The sequence below is a fragment of the Hyaena hyaena genome, unplaced genomic scaffold (genome assembly GCF_003009895.1).
Source record: "Hyaena hyaena isolate Hyena2069 unplaced genomic scaffold, ASM300989v1 scaffold_353, whole genome shotgun sequence".
Classification (NCBI taxonomy): domain Eukaryota; kingdom Metazoa; phylum Chordata; class Mammalia; order Carnivora; family Hyaenidae; genus Hyaena; species Hyaena hyaena.
The window spans coordinates 1,426,623-1,443,361 of NW_024080987.1; the positions used below are offsets into that span (position 1 = coordinate 1,426,623).

General features: G+C 34.6%; 1 protein-coding gene across 1 annotated transcript in view; it reads right to left on the reverse strand.

The window, feature by feature from the left end:
* Positions 1 to 16,739, reverse strand: part of MAP2 (microtubule associated protein 2) — a 275,144-nt gene that overhangs the window by 74,026 nt on the left and 184,379 nt on the right. The gene's annotated exons all lie outside the window — the stretch shown is intronic.

Sequence of the window (16,739 nt, forward strand, 5' to 3'; positions counted from 1 at the left end):
ACACAATTCTCCCCAAATCCTAGAAAAGACAATGGTTCATACATTAGTCTTTTCCATTTCAAAAGTGTTCAGTTCAAACCAGAGATGTTTTCTTGGATACTGTATGTTAAAAGAGAGTTTTGACTGAGTTTCTCAGCAAACTTTCCTAAACTCTGTCTTTGGGTTAAAAGTATATATAGATATACAAAGATTTTCTCTTAGTATAAATCCTACACAGAGAAAAGATAAAAAAAAATATAGTATTAGACCAACATCCTACTGTATAATGTATTTCACAACTAAGTCAAATCAGATCTGGAAAAGTTAAATCACTGACATATATCAGGTAGCTGTGAATTATAGTAAAGTTTGAAAAAGTCATGGAGGAGGTGTTTTGTACACATTAAGTCAATGACAGACATTGCGTGGCCCTCACTTATATGCTGATACCACTCTATTTAGAGATGTAGTTGATAAGAGATGATTCATTATTCAGTTCTAGAATGCTGTTGCCAGCAATGTAGTCTTACTGATGGCCTATTGTCCCCAGACTGAGGATAAGGACATAGGCCATGATGGTCTCTGATGGAAACTAAGAACACTCCTGTTTTTGTTTGTTTTTTACTTTCCTGTTTTCAAAAACAGTAACTCAAGTAAAAACATTCAAACAAGCAAACAAAATTGTATTAAAAGAAATCTACTTCCTGTTACTAAGCACTGTTTAGAAACATCACAAATAAACTAAGCTCTAAAGAAAGTAAGCTTTCCTACTAGATTCTTAACAAGCATTTGTCTTTTTTTTTTTTTTTTTTTACTGAATTTCAATGCTTTCATCAAGTTCTCATTCTAGTTTTCTGCTCATTCTAGGAAGAGCTAGATGAGTTAACTCATTTAAACTAATTTGACTACTCCCAAATTGCTACCAATGAGGGTTCTATTTATTGTCCTTAAAGAACATATTTAAAAAGTGATATATGAAGTTTTAGCTTTCAAAACATTGATTGAAGGGCTTGTGAGTAAATCAAGAAGCATCCCTATATCACTGACAATTTGCAAAGGACTTTATCCCCAGAAGGGTCTCCTCATCTGTAAAGTGAGGACAATGATGCCTAGTTTATTGTTATAAAGTTTGAACAGAAAAATATACAGGGCTCAGCACAGTCCCAGTCATGCTTACAGTCCCAGTAAGTAAGAGTTACTATCTCTGTTATTGTTGTTAGAATTATACTACTAGCCGTTATACTACAAGTCCTTATATATAAAATGTCTTAAGTAGTTTTCTGGATATAGTTACAAGAGATTGAAAACTTGGTAAGTACCATAACAAGAGTTACTTGCAAATCTGTCTCTAGCTATTATATAGGACTGAAAGAATGTTCCAAGACAGACGTGGGAAATGTCGGAGACACCAAAGCCTGATGGAAGGAGCGCGCCCTCAGAATTAAGCACTCTAGGTACACATCTGAAATCTTCCCCACATCTTTTATAAAGATGATTCTGCACTCCTCTAGACTCCATTCTGTCAGTGTCTTCCAGTTAAATATCAAAGGACCTCATTTAGGCATTGCCAGATTGTATTTTTTCTGTTTTTGTGGCATCTTTGTATAGCCAATGGGCTGAAAAAATTATGCGGATTCAAACTGTCACCTTTGAATTTGGGACCCTTGGCTCAGCATCCCTTCTTTACCTGCCTTGATTTCTTTACTTTTCTTTACCCAAACAGCTTAATTTAAATTTCCATATTCTTACATTGCCCAATCTATTTTGCATGCTGAGTGAATACTTGTAAATAGCAAGCTTCCCCAAAAGGAAGTACATGCTTTGTTAATGCCACTTTTAAAAAAGTTAATAGGCTTTATAATTTTAAAACAGTTTAGGTTTCCAGAAATATTAACCAAATAGTACAATGACTTGCCATGCACCCCTGTACACTAACATCTTACCTTAGTAATGTATATTTGTTAAAATTAACTATAAAATTTTAATACATTATGCTTAACTAGAGTCCATAGTTCACTTAGATTATTTTAGTTTTAGCAAATGTCTTTATATTGTTACTGTTCTAGAATTCTATCCAGGATTCATCACATTTCATTGTGATGTCTCTTTAGGTTTCTCTTGGCTGTAAGAATTGCTCAGACTTTCCTTGCTTTTAATGACTTGGAAAAATACTGGTCAGGTATAGATAATGTCTCTATTGAAATTTGTCTGATTTTGCTTTCATGATTGGTCTTGGGGTATATGTTTTGGAAGGAAGACAGTCAGTGGTAAAGTGCTCAAATAAGCCTGAGAAATGCTAAGTTACAGGGGCATGTATAACTTGAGTTTCTGAGAGTTTTTGATATACTACTGGACTTTTGAATTTCAGGGATGGGCAATGATGTCCAAAGCATTCCAAGAGGTTCACCATAGAAACCTTTATCTGGTGCCATGTTTATTAACATGTCCAAAAGGATTTGGGAAATGCTTATGTTTATATTTTAGCCCTTGTTTAACACTGAGAGTCCTAGCCACAGATAGTCAAAGTAAATAAAATAATATAAGAACCCAAACACTCCTAGCTAAAATTAGCAGTTTTTCCCCCAAGGTTTTCTGGAAAAGGTTTGTTAGTGACCAAAAATCTTCACCTTGAACCTCAAAAACCAATGCCTTACCGGGGAGAGTGTCAATTAATTGTCTTAAAATGTTAAGATACTTTGTTTTCAAGAAACCAGGCATTTAAAAAGTAAATTCCTTAATGTTCAAAGCTTTAGAGCTTTGTATTCTTTGTTTCAATTAATCAGTAAAAGCTAATTTTGGAAGAAAAAAAAAAAGAGCTGTACATGCTGCTTCAATTAATATCAGAGGCACAAATACAGTGAATTAGTTACTTAAAATGCATTATCTGGCTTCCTGATTGGACGATTCAGATACTATACTTTAAAATACTTGCAGGCTAATCAGATACCACTTTCTAATTTGTTGTGTATTTGAAATGTGCATAGTCTAACCATCTATTAAGTGAAAATCATTTGAGGAGATTCTAAGCTACAATCAGCATTACTCTGACAAACTACCTTGACAGAAAATATGATTTGGAAAGATTTTCTTCTGCTGTCCTGAAAAGTTACTGGAATCATAGGAGACACTATTTGGCCACACTCACTTATAATCACAACATGGTATTAAAATACCACACATTCATGGTAAATTTCACTTAAATTCCTAATCAGTATTTTGGGGTCATAGTTTATCTCCACTCTTCAAAATGGTATTACAACATAGTTAAAAGTGATCACAGCCTCCTTTCATTTCTTCTTCCTGACGTATAGTATTCCTTTACCTGAATTTCTCTGAAAACTGTGAAAGTAGTATTAAAGAAGATAAGAAAGCTGGGATAAACTCCAATCCCCTCCAAAATATATAACAAAACTGGTGAAGTACCAGAAATTGTAACATCCCATTCCTACTGTGTAATGAGAAAGACTCTACTTTCCATATTGCAAAAGATCACAGATCCTAACTGCTCCTAACAGCTGAAAGCTGAGGATCTGCCACACAATCTTCTGACTTGATAATTAAACTGAAAAGCTACCTGAATTCTTCCCTCTATCCCTCTTCCAAACCTTAGCTTGATAATGTGGACAAGGAATTTATTAAGTTAAAAAGAATTGTACTAAGTCCAAGACATTGACTTCCAATTTACAAAATTTGCAATGGGAATGTTGCCTGCTAGGGCTAAACACAAGAGCCAATATCAATGGGGATACAGCTACCTGTAATATGAATTTTTATTTTTTAAATTATTACTATTATTATTATTGTTTATTATTAAGTAGGCACCATGCTCAGCACAGAGCCCAGTGTGGGACTCATGGCCCTGAGATTAAAACCTAAGGTAAGATCAAGAGTTCAACTGAGCCACCCTGGTACCCTGTAATATGGAGTTTTTAAAAAAAGATCTGAAAGGTTCAAATTTCTCTTTATATCAGAATGAGATATTTTATCTCATTTGATTTTATCATTTCATTGCTATTATTCTATGCACAGTTAATCTATGCTATTAAGATACACAGTTAGAAAGAAAGCTGAGAAAAGATCTTGTGCCACCAAAAATGTCAGTCATTGACTTGAGTGGTAAGCTTCAATCTTTGCTACCATTTTTTATTTAACAATTTCCTGTTGATATTTTAAAGTTCTCTAAGAACAGACTTCTTTCTTCTTTCATCAAAATTCTAGCTTTTAAAATTCCAGTTCTTAAAATTCTAGCTTTTTGCTTCTGCACGGCAAAGGAAACAATCAACAAAAGGAAACGGCAACTGACAGAATGGGAGAAGATATTTACAAAAGATATATCAGATAAAGGGTCAGATCAAAAATCTATAAAGAACTTACCAAACTCAACACCTGAAAAACAAATATTCCTATGAAGAAATGGGCAGAAGACGTAAATAGAAACTTCTTCAAAGAAGACATCCAGATGGCTAACAGACATATGAAAAGATGCTCAATATCACTCATCATCAGGGAAATACAAATCAAAACCACAATGAGATACCACCTCACACCAGTCACAGTGGCTAAAATTAACAACTTAGGAAACAAGAGATGTTGGTGAGGATGTGGAGACAGGGCAACCCTCTTGCATTGTTGGTGGGAATGCAAATTGGTGCAGCCACTCTGGAAAACAGTATGGAGATTCCTCAAAAAATTAAAAATAGATTTACCCTATGAGCCAGCAATAGCACTACCAGGAATTTATCCAAAGGACATAGGAGTGCAGATTCAAAGGGACACATGCACCCTAATGTTTATATCAGTACTATCAAAAAGAGCCAAATTGTGGAAAGACCCCAAATGTCCATCAACTGATGAATGCGTTGAGAAGATATTGCATACACACACACACACACACACACACACACACTGGATATATACAATGGAATACTACTTGGTAACAAAAAAGAATGAAATCTTCCCATTTGCAACAATGTGGATGAAACTGGAGGGTATTTTCCTAAGTGAAATAAGTCCCTCAGAAAAAGACAGATATATGATTTCACTCATAGATGCAATTTAAGAAACATAACAGATGAACAAGGGGGAAGGTTAGGAAAAATATGATACAAACAGAGGGAGGCAAACCACAGGAGACTCTTAAATACAGAGAACAACAAGCTGAGGGTTGATGGGGGTGGGGAAAATGGGAGATGGGCATTAAGGAGGGCACTTGTTGGGATGAGCGCTGGATGTTATATGTAAGTGATGAGTTACTGGATTCTACTCCTGAAGCCAAGACTACATTGTATGTTAACTACCTTGAGACAAAAAAATTGTAGCTTTTTCCCCTCACCAAACTGTAGATCTACTCTCCCAATTTAACATTCCTTGACCAAAGCATGCATGCTCTCATCCCAGCTGGTGAACCCTTGATCACTGCTACACTCTAATTCAGTTCTTTGATGACTAATTATTTAAAAAAAAAAGTAAGATTCATTAGTATATGGCAATCTGTCATTAACTTTCGATGCTAAGGATATGAACCAAATGATATGACTTGGCATTGATCAGATTTCTAACCTATTGAAGATTCAATGTATATCACCTTATATTAAAACCAGAATGAATATAGTTTTTCTACACATTAAATTCCAAGTTGAAATGGTATTTGGATTAATTCCTTGTCTATTTGTTTATGTAAAATTATTCAATTTTGTTTTTAGATAGAGTTGAGGCACTTATGTTTAATGCTGCTAAGTAAAATAAGTACTTTCCCACATTCAAGGTTTAGTAACATGAATCAGGAGCCTTATAAGTATTCAAATCTAGATAACTGTAGTTAAGAAATCCCAAGAGAGAGAAGAGCTATACAAGTAAGATATACGAGGAACAAAAACAACAACAACACCAATAAGATTAAATGCCTAACTTAACATAGAACATGTCTATATGGCGAAATTCAATCCATGGCTTGGACAGATAAATTCCAATTTTTAATTACTTAATAAATAAAAAATATATCAATATGATAACTAATTTAGGTTCTTGGAGATACATTTTGTAGCTTATGGATAGGTCTACCAGTCAGCACCACTATTATTTATCAGATTACTAGAATATTAATTATAATATTAATAATTAGATTTCTCCTATATTAAGATTCTACTTTATTTAAATACATCTGCTTTTCAAATTGTCCAGGCCTAAGATTGCAAAGCTCTATGTTTCAAAACTCTGGGATTTTACATGAGTATCTATACTCACTTACATGAATTCATATGTATCTATATAGCTTTTTGTGTGTGTGAAAAGAATTTGGACTTGCCTACAAGCAGCCAGAAATTCTGCTTCTAATGTAGAAAACCATTCTTGAAAACATTGTCTTTTGTGATATGATTGTCCCTTGCACAAGGATATACACAATGAACTAATTTATATTGGAATTTCAAATATGATATGTGTTTTGCTGATTTTTGATATTTCTTAAACAATCAAGTAATGTGTCACTTTTGAACCTTTCTTTAATTACTAGGAACTTTAATGTTTCACTGCAGTATTTCTCAGCCTCAGACTGTGGTATTATGTTTTGTTTTTAACTCTAAAACTTATCAAGTTTTTTCTGAAATCAGGCAGAATATATATTATAAATAAATAATAATGATGCCTATTGCCTCCTAACAATTTAAAGAAAATTATATATTATTATTTAGCACACAGTAGCTCTCATGTTATCCCCCATGTATGTAAAGTGAATAAAATACAAAAGAGACTTAAAGTTTTTCCACAGAAAACATTGATAAGGCCTTACTTAATGTTCTAGATCTTTCAGATAGATTATAGGTTAACAAACTACCATGACAAATATGAGTTCTTGGAAAAACTAACATTGCTGAGGTTTTTTTGGTCTATTTTTGTTTTATTGATTTTGAGAGAGAGAGAGAGAACGAGCGAGCACACTCTCACAAACACATGAGTGGGAGAGGGGCAAAGAGAGGGAGACAGACAATCCCAAGCAGGATTTATGCTATTAGCACAGAGCCTGACTCAGGGTTCCATCTCAAGAACTCTGAGATCATGACCTGAGCCGATATTAAGAGTCAGATGCTTAACTGACTGAACCACTTAGATGCCCCTAACATTACTTAGTTTTTTAAATATAGCATTTCTCTTTTCTCTATCTTCTCTAGAGTACTCTTTTAATTACCATTCGAGCAAATGTTGCTAATAAGTGAATGATAACTTTAAAACAACAAGTGACTTATACTGGTAATGTCAAAAACACATTTTTGTGGTTTCTCCCAAAAGTTTAATGTATTTTAAGCCCAGTTTAAAAAGAGAAGCATTTTCATCTCGACCTCCATCTATCATTGGACTACCTGAATACTGTACATGCACTGTAGAGAGTTTGATAAGCTCTGATAGTTTCTATACTTTCTGTTCTTAAAGCAAGTAGCAGATATATTTATTCAAGTGCACCAAACAAAAGTTTCTAAGCTCATATGCCCCAAGCGCTTGCAGATACAAGAAAATAAGGCATGACTGTCACATTTTTTTATGCAATTTCTAAGGAAGAAATAAAAACTAAGTAGAAACACCTAGAATAAAATGTCCCTGACAGCTCTATTGTCTCCCTGAGCTACTGATAAATTTCTTTTGTCAAGGCTAAAGATGCAAATCAGAAACACACTGCACTGAAAAGAAATGATTTTTTAATTTTCTGCCTACGTAGTTGGAGGTTTTCATGTTTTTCTTTCAAAGTCTGAAAGGGGTCAAGCAAAAGTAAGACGCACACAACAAAACATGATAGTAATGTACAAACTGGCCAAAATGCCATTTATTGTTCAGTTGGGTTTCAAATATATGTTAAATGTTGAATAAATTAATCATCAATTCCCTACCTCAAGATAAACACAGAGAAAAAGGTTCTGTCAGCTGTGGAATGTTTGGCCAATGCTAGCTCACTGGGTGAGAAGAGAATGGGTTTGAGCTTAATTTTTCAGGCATGGTAGATTCGGACAAGTCCTAACTCCAGAGGCTCCCTGGTGGTCTAACGGTTAAGATTTGGCATTCCCTCAAGTTCCACCTCCATCGGAGAACATATAAAAAATGACACCAAGTACAAAGAGACCTGAATAAGACCTACTATACATAACAGAGACCACGTGAATGTCAGTTTAGAAATATCTTTAAGATAAACTATTTTATCTCATTTCAGAAAACGTACTAAAATCATAAAGCTGTCACATTCTTTGGCAATCATCCATTCCAATGTACCTTAAAAGTGTTTTCAGCCAATTACCTCTGATACTGATCTGATAAATTAGAATTTCTGGGCACGGGGTTTGGAAATTGATTGGTAGTTAAGCAAGGTCAAAAGGTGATTCTGATATACTATAGTTGGAAGACGTATGCTTTCAGAAAGGCCTGCTACACAGGACTTCAGAAAAGAACAGGGAAGATAGAAAGACACACACAAAACACCCTGTAGAATAACTGGAGTAAAAGGTTAAGACAATAATCTTGATAGGTCACATGATCATTCTCACAAATACAGGCTGAAGCTTTCACTTCCTCAGGCTGGTACATTTATGATGAGGCAATCTAGTCCAGTCACAGGACTACCTGCTTTTAGTCAGATTCCTGGGAGTATTCCAGTTTGCTGTGGTGTCTAATCCTACTTGAAGGAGGTAGAATCATTTCAGAAGAATGTTTAAAATTACCCATTGTTTGTGGTAAAATCTACTTCATATTATGAAAGCTGTAACTTGTCCTCAGTCACTGTATCCGCATCTTCAAATCGTCTTTAGAATATTTATTTTAGATACTCCTTGACATTCATTAATGGTTTAGGACAAAAGCACATTTCTCTTTGTCCATTAGGTCATTTTAGAAATAGATGTAGGGTAATAAACATGGTATGAATATATGATAATCTGAACTAGCAAAGCTCTCAAAGAAGTAACTGAATGTTTTAATATCTTGATAGTTTAGATGCATGCTGAAAATGTCACTTAGTAGGGTATAACTTTTTCTCTCAGGATTCCCATATAACCACAAACCTCACTGTTTTTCTTTGGATTACAGTATTAGAAAGATCACAAAGCACAGAAATAGTCACTGATTATAGTTATTACTAGGCAACATTAAATACTCTCAAAAATTGGCAAAAAGAGAAATAATGAAAGCCTGGAAAATCTAAAGGAAAAATACACTGTGTGCCAGATAGGCATGTCTCCATTTTTATAAGGCTCTTGCCATGACAGTTCTAGAATGTTTTCTATGATACAGTCTGCCCTGTCATCATGTAATGTACCAATTCAATAAAAACACTGGGACTGAAATTTTGTTCGGCTACATATCCAAGAGTGAACAAAAGAATGAAACAACCAGTTATATTATATAATTAATGAGTATGTTTCCCTTTTACATGTAGGCTCAATTATGCTTTAGACTATTACTATCCATACCAGTACTACAAAACAGAAACTTTTGTTTTGGTCCCTAACAGTATTAAAAATGTATGTAGAATGCACATCTTTGCTTATAAATGCTGAGTTCAAAGCTTAAATAGTTGTGATGAACTGACTATAATCCTCTATTCCTTTTCTTTGTCTTCAATACAAAACCAAGAAAAAAGTTCATGCTGACATGAGAAACTCAAGTTGAGAATCCAGATATTTGTTTCATGTCTTTTCTTTTTCAGGCTGACTGTAATGTACCTATAAGGATGTCTCATTCTTCATTATACACCATGACTAATAAACAATTTGTATGAAGAGAGTTAACGGGTGCATAATTATTTCTGATGATGATGAACTCAGAACACAAAACCCAGTGTGAGGTTATTGGTGAAATTATATAAGATAATAGCAATAAAGCATAATCCCACACAAGTTAGAAGTGCTCGATAAATTCTACCTATTATTTGTTATTACTTATGCCTTTTATTTGAACACTTTTAGCAATAGGACCCAGTATATGGCTTATGCCAAATTAAAAAACTGAGACTAGAGAGAGTTAATTATTTCATCAAGTTAGATACTTCTAGTGTAATCTGGAACATGAAGCCAAATCCACTAATATTCATATCATTGGTTGCTCTTTCACCAAATAGTGAGACTAGGGGAATGGGGTTAGAACTAGAGAGGTCAATCTAGATAACAACACTAACTTGATAAACCTGTTCCCTTGATAACACTCTAACCTAGTGAGCTGGGTAAGACACTTTCTGCGACCATAGTATACATACTATACTTCAAAGTTCTGCATTATTTCTGATTCCTTCTTTCCCACTAAGAGGATTAATATATACCTTATATGCACATCAGAAATAAATATTATTTAAAATGTTCTAAAGCTTTAGCCTCTAATGATGATATTTATTAAGGATCAGCACTTAAGTACCGAGATATGGTGGAATAAATAATAGACTTCCAACCAGAAAATTAGGGCTGAATCCTGGCTTTTCCACTTACTAAGTCTGTAAAGTTTAAGTTTGTAAACTAAGTTTGTGAACTTAGATATGGCACTAACCCTGAGTATTAATTCTATAAGCATGAAACAAACTACTGAAGCATTCAGCAAATACATTTTGACCCTTACATCAGTATTTTTCTTTTTCAAACAAGGAGAAAGTCAATCATAATAATTGCACTAAAGCTTTCTTTAAATAAGCATAAATCTGAACACCAGGGAGACTGTAATTTGGATTTGGAACAAGTAATGATTTTGTTTTAATCTTTTCCCGGTTTGAAATCTGATTATAGATGTGTCAGACTTCATCCACTGTCATATAACAAAGCATTGTAAATATAAATCTCTTTTCGGTAGCAATTTAAAGAATATTTTGTGGAATTGCAGACATTCCCAAGGAAAAATTAGGTCACAAGTATTTACTTGTACCACCATCAAGTGAAGATCCTTTAGTTCTGGACACATATGATCCACATAATAGGAAAGGCACTGGCTGAGTGTTCAGTGGCTATGGTCTAAAAACAACAATCAGTACTTGAGGAAAAGATGTTTCAGAGATTTATTTATAGGAGGTGGAATAGAGCCATGACTTGGGTAAACTTGGAGGCTGTGTTATATACCACAAAATAAGATACTAGAATTAAAAACAAAACCCAACCAAACAAAAGCCAAGAAGCTGGAGAAGAAAATGGCAGTCATGAAAAGAAAGTAAAAGAAGAATAGAGAACTGGAAGTGAAGGATGTGTAGAACCATATATTCAAAAATTAATGACTTATGATTTTCCATGAAAGGAACCTGCTATTAGCTATTTAAGACAGAAGGAAGGATGAAGATCTGGGGAATTATAAACAAGATTCCACTTATTCTGTTTCCTACTACATTATCTAATCTTCTCAGTTCCTGTATCTTTTGATGAACAATTCTCCTCCTACAATCGCAAGCCATGTGATGCTGGCTCTCACGTTTTAAGATCTTTTTCCAAATATAGTAACTATATGAACTTATCATGTAATATCATAGCATTTGTTATCTGTAATTCCTTGAACTTAATACACTCCTTGACAGTGGATTGGATGTATTTAAGCAAAAGCAAATGTCCACTGTATTATGAATACTATAAAATAATCTGTGGTTTTGACTGATGGAGCAATGACTGCTAAAATGCCTTCCAATTATAAGATTACAAATCTTAATTCATTAAACAAATAATTGTTTGAAAACTGTCTCTAAAACATTAATGGAACGGCTTTATGTATCAGGCAATAAGGGAAGGATACATTGGGGACACGAGAAAAATATATAGCCCTTTTGCTAAAGGGGCTCACAGACAAACCAATAACAAAAATACAGCATGGTTCACGCAGATAAGACAGGAAGTTGTAGAGGCACATGAACAGCTCCTACGATACCGGGAAGTCAACCGGTAATTCCAGGAGGAAGTAACATCTGAGCTGAGTTTAAAGGACAAGTAGGAACTAGCCAAAGAAAGGAATGGAGTCTTTCTGGGAAGAATGAGAATGGACGATCACATCTTTTGATGTGGTTAAGATATGGGTTGTGACCATAGACAACTCACATTAGAGGAAACCATATATGTTTGAAAAATGTAGGATACAAGATAATACAGTAAATGCAATAACAGAGGACAAAGCAGGTGCTACATGAATATAAACCTTCTGAATTATATGTATTTAAAAAGAAAAAAGGAAGAATGTGAAATATTTGCATTACATGCATTTTTAAATCCACCAAACTTCTACATCCATGGAGAACCTCAAAGCTAGTTAATACTAATTTTCTTCTAGAGAAAAGTAAAATGTGAGTCACATAAGAGTAAAGTATGAGTCATATACAGTAGGTCAATTTCTTCTTTCCTTATTTTTTCTTTTTCTTGGATTTAGGGCAGCCTATGTGCTATGTTGGGCTGTGCCACTGCTGGATGTAATGGTGACTCAGGGGAATTCAAAGTAGAAAACAGTCTTGCTCACTCCATCAGTTGAGTTGGGCCTTATCATTTGAACTTCCCTCATAACTCAGGTCTGATTCAATTGTCTTCATACACTGTTTGACTTATCTCTCTGAGGAGACCTACCTTTGTATGCCTTAGAGTGAATTCTAGAAATCAAGTCAAATTTCATGGCTTGTTATTTTTATTCTGAAAAACTTCTGGAGTGATATGATGGGACATAAATTTGCTAAATCTTCCAGGACTGAAATGTATGTGATTTGTCTATGTCTATGAGAAAGTAAACAAAATGGGCTGGAAAAATATTCAAGTAAACAAATATCCACAATGATAAATTTTTTGACAATATATTCCAGTCTTATCTGTGAAAGACTTAGTGTAGGCACAGATGTGGCAATATTATATGGTGGGCCTATAGGTAAAATACTTTGATACAAAAGTATACTTATCATGGGCAAGTCAGGCAAATAGCACACTTAACATTGGCCAAGAGCAAATGAATACATGATTTGGAATGTAAGAAATGTTAATTTTAAAATGAAATAACATTTATAGGAAAGTCATAAACATTTTAAGAAAGCATATTAATTTTTTAACATATTCATTGTGAATGCTTACTTTTAATTTAAATCCAATACATTTTAATACTTCATCATAGCCACTGCATTATTAAAGGATAGGAATTTTATGCTTTTTTAATGGCAATAGGAGAAGGGGAGAGGTGGGGTTAGGTAGGGCTGCTGAGAAATCTCTGGACAGGTTACAGGTATTACTGGTAGTAACATCTCTGAAAAAGAAAGGGTGGACTTCTTCACACCTTCTTGTTTTCCAAATGAACTAAGGCCAGAAGAGCATGACTGCTGTAAAAATGAACTAAGGCCAGAAGAGCATGACTACTGTAAATCTGCTTCATTTAGGTAGGTACTGTCTAAGCTTTTGTTCGGCACTCTGTGGGTTTTGGATTTTTAATCTATACGTCCAAGAATTCACCTTAATTTTTTTTTTCGAAGCAGGGAATAGGACGATCTGGAGAATCTTCCTGTCTCTGCCACTGTGAATCTCTAAAACATTTTTTGAAATTCTTTTCAATTACATGCTGAAGAACTTGGGCACCAGAAGTAAACATGTAGACTAAGAAAACGCTTCTCAACAATGGGAGAGCATATGGACTGTTTCTACATGGTCTTCTTTCTAAAGGCTGTATAGAGAACCTTTCAAAGAAAGGCTTTCAAAACAAAGGAAAACAAAAATCACAAATTGACTTAAGGTTTCTCAAATCCTTAAACATTGATAATTAAAATGAAAAATGTTTTTCTTGCTATTTCTGAAAGCCCATAAATAACTGATATACTGGGGAATCTGGGTGGCTCAGTTGATTAAGCTTCCGACTTCGGCTTAGGTCATGATCTCACGTTTGTTGAGTTTGAACTCTGGGTCAGGCTCTGCTCTCTCAGCACGGAGCCTGTTTCCGATTCTTTCTTTTTCTCTCCCTTTGCCCCTCCCTCACTCATGCTCTCTGTCTCTATCTTCAAAATAAATAAGTAAACATTAAAAAAAGAAGTGGTGTACGATTAAAAAAGAGAAATGTCAGGGTATAGCATCAGCTTAGTGGAGATGGGTATGAGACTTTCAGAACATGGCTCATAGATCTCCATTTGGCCAAATCAAGTACTAGTAGACTATTTGTATACACTTAGGACAAGTTCTCTCAATGCTTAATCAGAGTATTGAAAAGAGTTTGACAGAAATAGATGGAAAAAGCACTATCTTTACTCAATAAAAGATGAGACCAAAAGAATTTGGTTCTTTGACTTTTAAAAAATATTTTATTATAGCTAAAATAGGAGGTAAATCGAGGAGGAAAATTCTCCAAATTTAAGTTAGGTATATCAGAGTTAAGTTATGTAAAAAAATGTGAACTCAAGATGGAATCAAGAAACCCAGTGATATAAGAATGCTCTAGATAACTAGAAAAACTGCTTTTTCACCCAAGAAGATGTCTATGAGCAAATGTTCTTTACCTTAACATGGGACAGTATTTCCAGTGGACATGTGGTTGAGAATTTCTAACCAGCAAGATTTAATTTCATCTTTTCAACCTTTTTCTCTCTTTGTTTTAACTTAAAAAACAAATTAGAATTAAATAGTTTAACTAAAACTATATTCCATGTCTCGCATTTTAATCATTGAGACAAAAGGAAATACACATTTCAGTTAACCATAAATATTTTCTTGGTAAACTCAGGATTATATAAATTACAAGACATAGCCACATCTCCTTTGAGAAACCATAGACCTAAAATGTAAAGGAAACCAACATTTCTTAGGAAAGAATAGAAGTCTTGTCAGGAATAATTTACACATAAGACAGAGACTACCTCACTCATCTTTATCTACAAGAAAATAAAAAGTGAGGCAGGTATGAGATCAGAAAATCTTCTCCGCTGAAGGTGAAATTGAACAATATTTATTGAATACCTTTTCAATAGGCCTGAATACCTATTCTGTCATCTGTTCTAGATGCTGAAGATATGCAAGTACTATCAAGACTCACTTTTGGCCTTCGGGAGCTACTGAGAGAAACTAACACATCAACACATATTTAGGTGACAATATGATAAATGCTTTAAAAGAGGTATTAAGTGAGTTAATGGAAGTTCCCAAGAAATCAGAAATTCATGGGAGACTTCAGAATGACAAACTTGCTTCCAGTGGTGAAGGGTATTCGTGGTGGACAAGGACACATTCTAAACAGAAAAACAACAATACGAAGACATGCAGTAAGAGGCTGGAAGCGTGCTGGAAAACATCAAGGATGTTTTGGAATGCCAGGAACCAGTGTAGTAGAAGATGCTGCCAAGAGAGGCAAGCATCTAGAGAATAAAGCACTCTGCTTGGCAGGCTGTGTACAATGGAACTTGTATCATCATTAATGCATATCACTGAGAAACTTTGAACATATGCTGATGAGATGAGCCAGAGAAAGGGTTGCAGAAGGTTATGATCAGAAACAGAAAAAGTCGATAGAGGGCCAGTAATGCAGTAATCAATGAGAGGGCAGGACGAATCTGAATGAAGACAGCAGTGGGACTGGAGATGGGGGAAGATATACGATATTTAGACTGAGACACAGGGAGGTCTCTCAAAATGCCCCAAATTTCCTATCGTTATGAAAGTGACATTTTAATCATACAGTAGCCAAAGCCCTAATTAAAATGTAAACTGTAATATTTCATATGAGAATATGAACTTTATTTTAATTATCAATTACTAAATTTATCATTTAATATATTTAACATAAGCTTGAAAACAAGAAGATGATAGCAAGGCAAGAAGAAAGCATTTTTTTTTTTGATAGGATGGTCAGAGAAGCATCTGACGAGATGAGCTCGGAGGAAACACAAATGCTGGGGAGGGTGCTCTTTAAACGCTTTTTTAAAAACAAAGTTTCCTTTCAATTACTGTAGTCGGTCAGAGAAGAACAGATATCATATATTTTCACTCAAATGTGGATCTTGAGAAATTTAACAGAAGACCATGAATGAAGAGAAGGTGAAAAAATAGTTACAAATAGGAAGGGAGGGAGGCAAACCATAAGAGACTCTTAAATACAGAGAACAGAGTGGATGGGGGGAGTGGGGGAAAGGGGAAATGGGTGATGGGCATGGAGGAGGGCACTTGTTGGGATGAGCACTGAGTGTTATAATGTTAGCCATTCTGACAATAAATGATATTAAAAAATAAAAATAAAACAAAGTTGCCTTTAGATTTCTTAAGTTCCAAAAAAAAAACAACAACAACAAAAAAAAACCAGCTTTGAAAAGAAACATATGAAGGGATACAAAAGCTGAAAACAATAAAGTGTACACACAGCTTCCCAATCACAGCAGTCTGCCTTAGAAAAAGGTCTATTTGATTGTTTTGGTCTTTTGCTCTTTATTTGGGATTGATTACCACTGGATTTTTCCTAGAATTCTGGTCACAGTGGTTTCAAATGACTCAAGCTTTGGCACCCCCTCACTAAAGTATTGCTTTAGTGAATTCTAAATTTCCCTCACAGAGACTACAACTACGTCACAATCAAACTGCTTTCTGTAGTAATTACTGAGCACATGGTGCAACTGGAGTTCTTGACATTCATTTTAAAAAAAGTGCAGGGGGTAGAGAGTAAAAAAAAATAAATTAATTAATCACAAGAAATTAGCAGTGTTAAGGAAATCATTCTACTTCTCAGGAGGAAAGATCTGACAGAGACACAGAAGGAATCAGCCTCCAGGATCAGCCATGTTGGATTTTAGTTCATTACCTCCCATTCTTCCTACACAGGCTGAAGCATCAGAC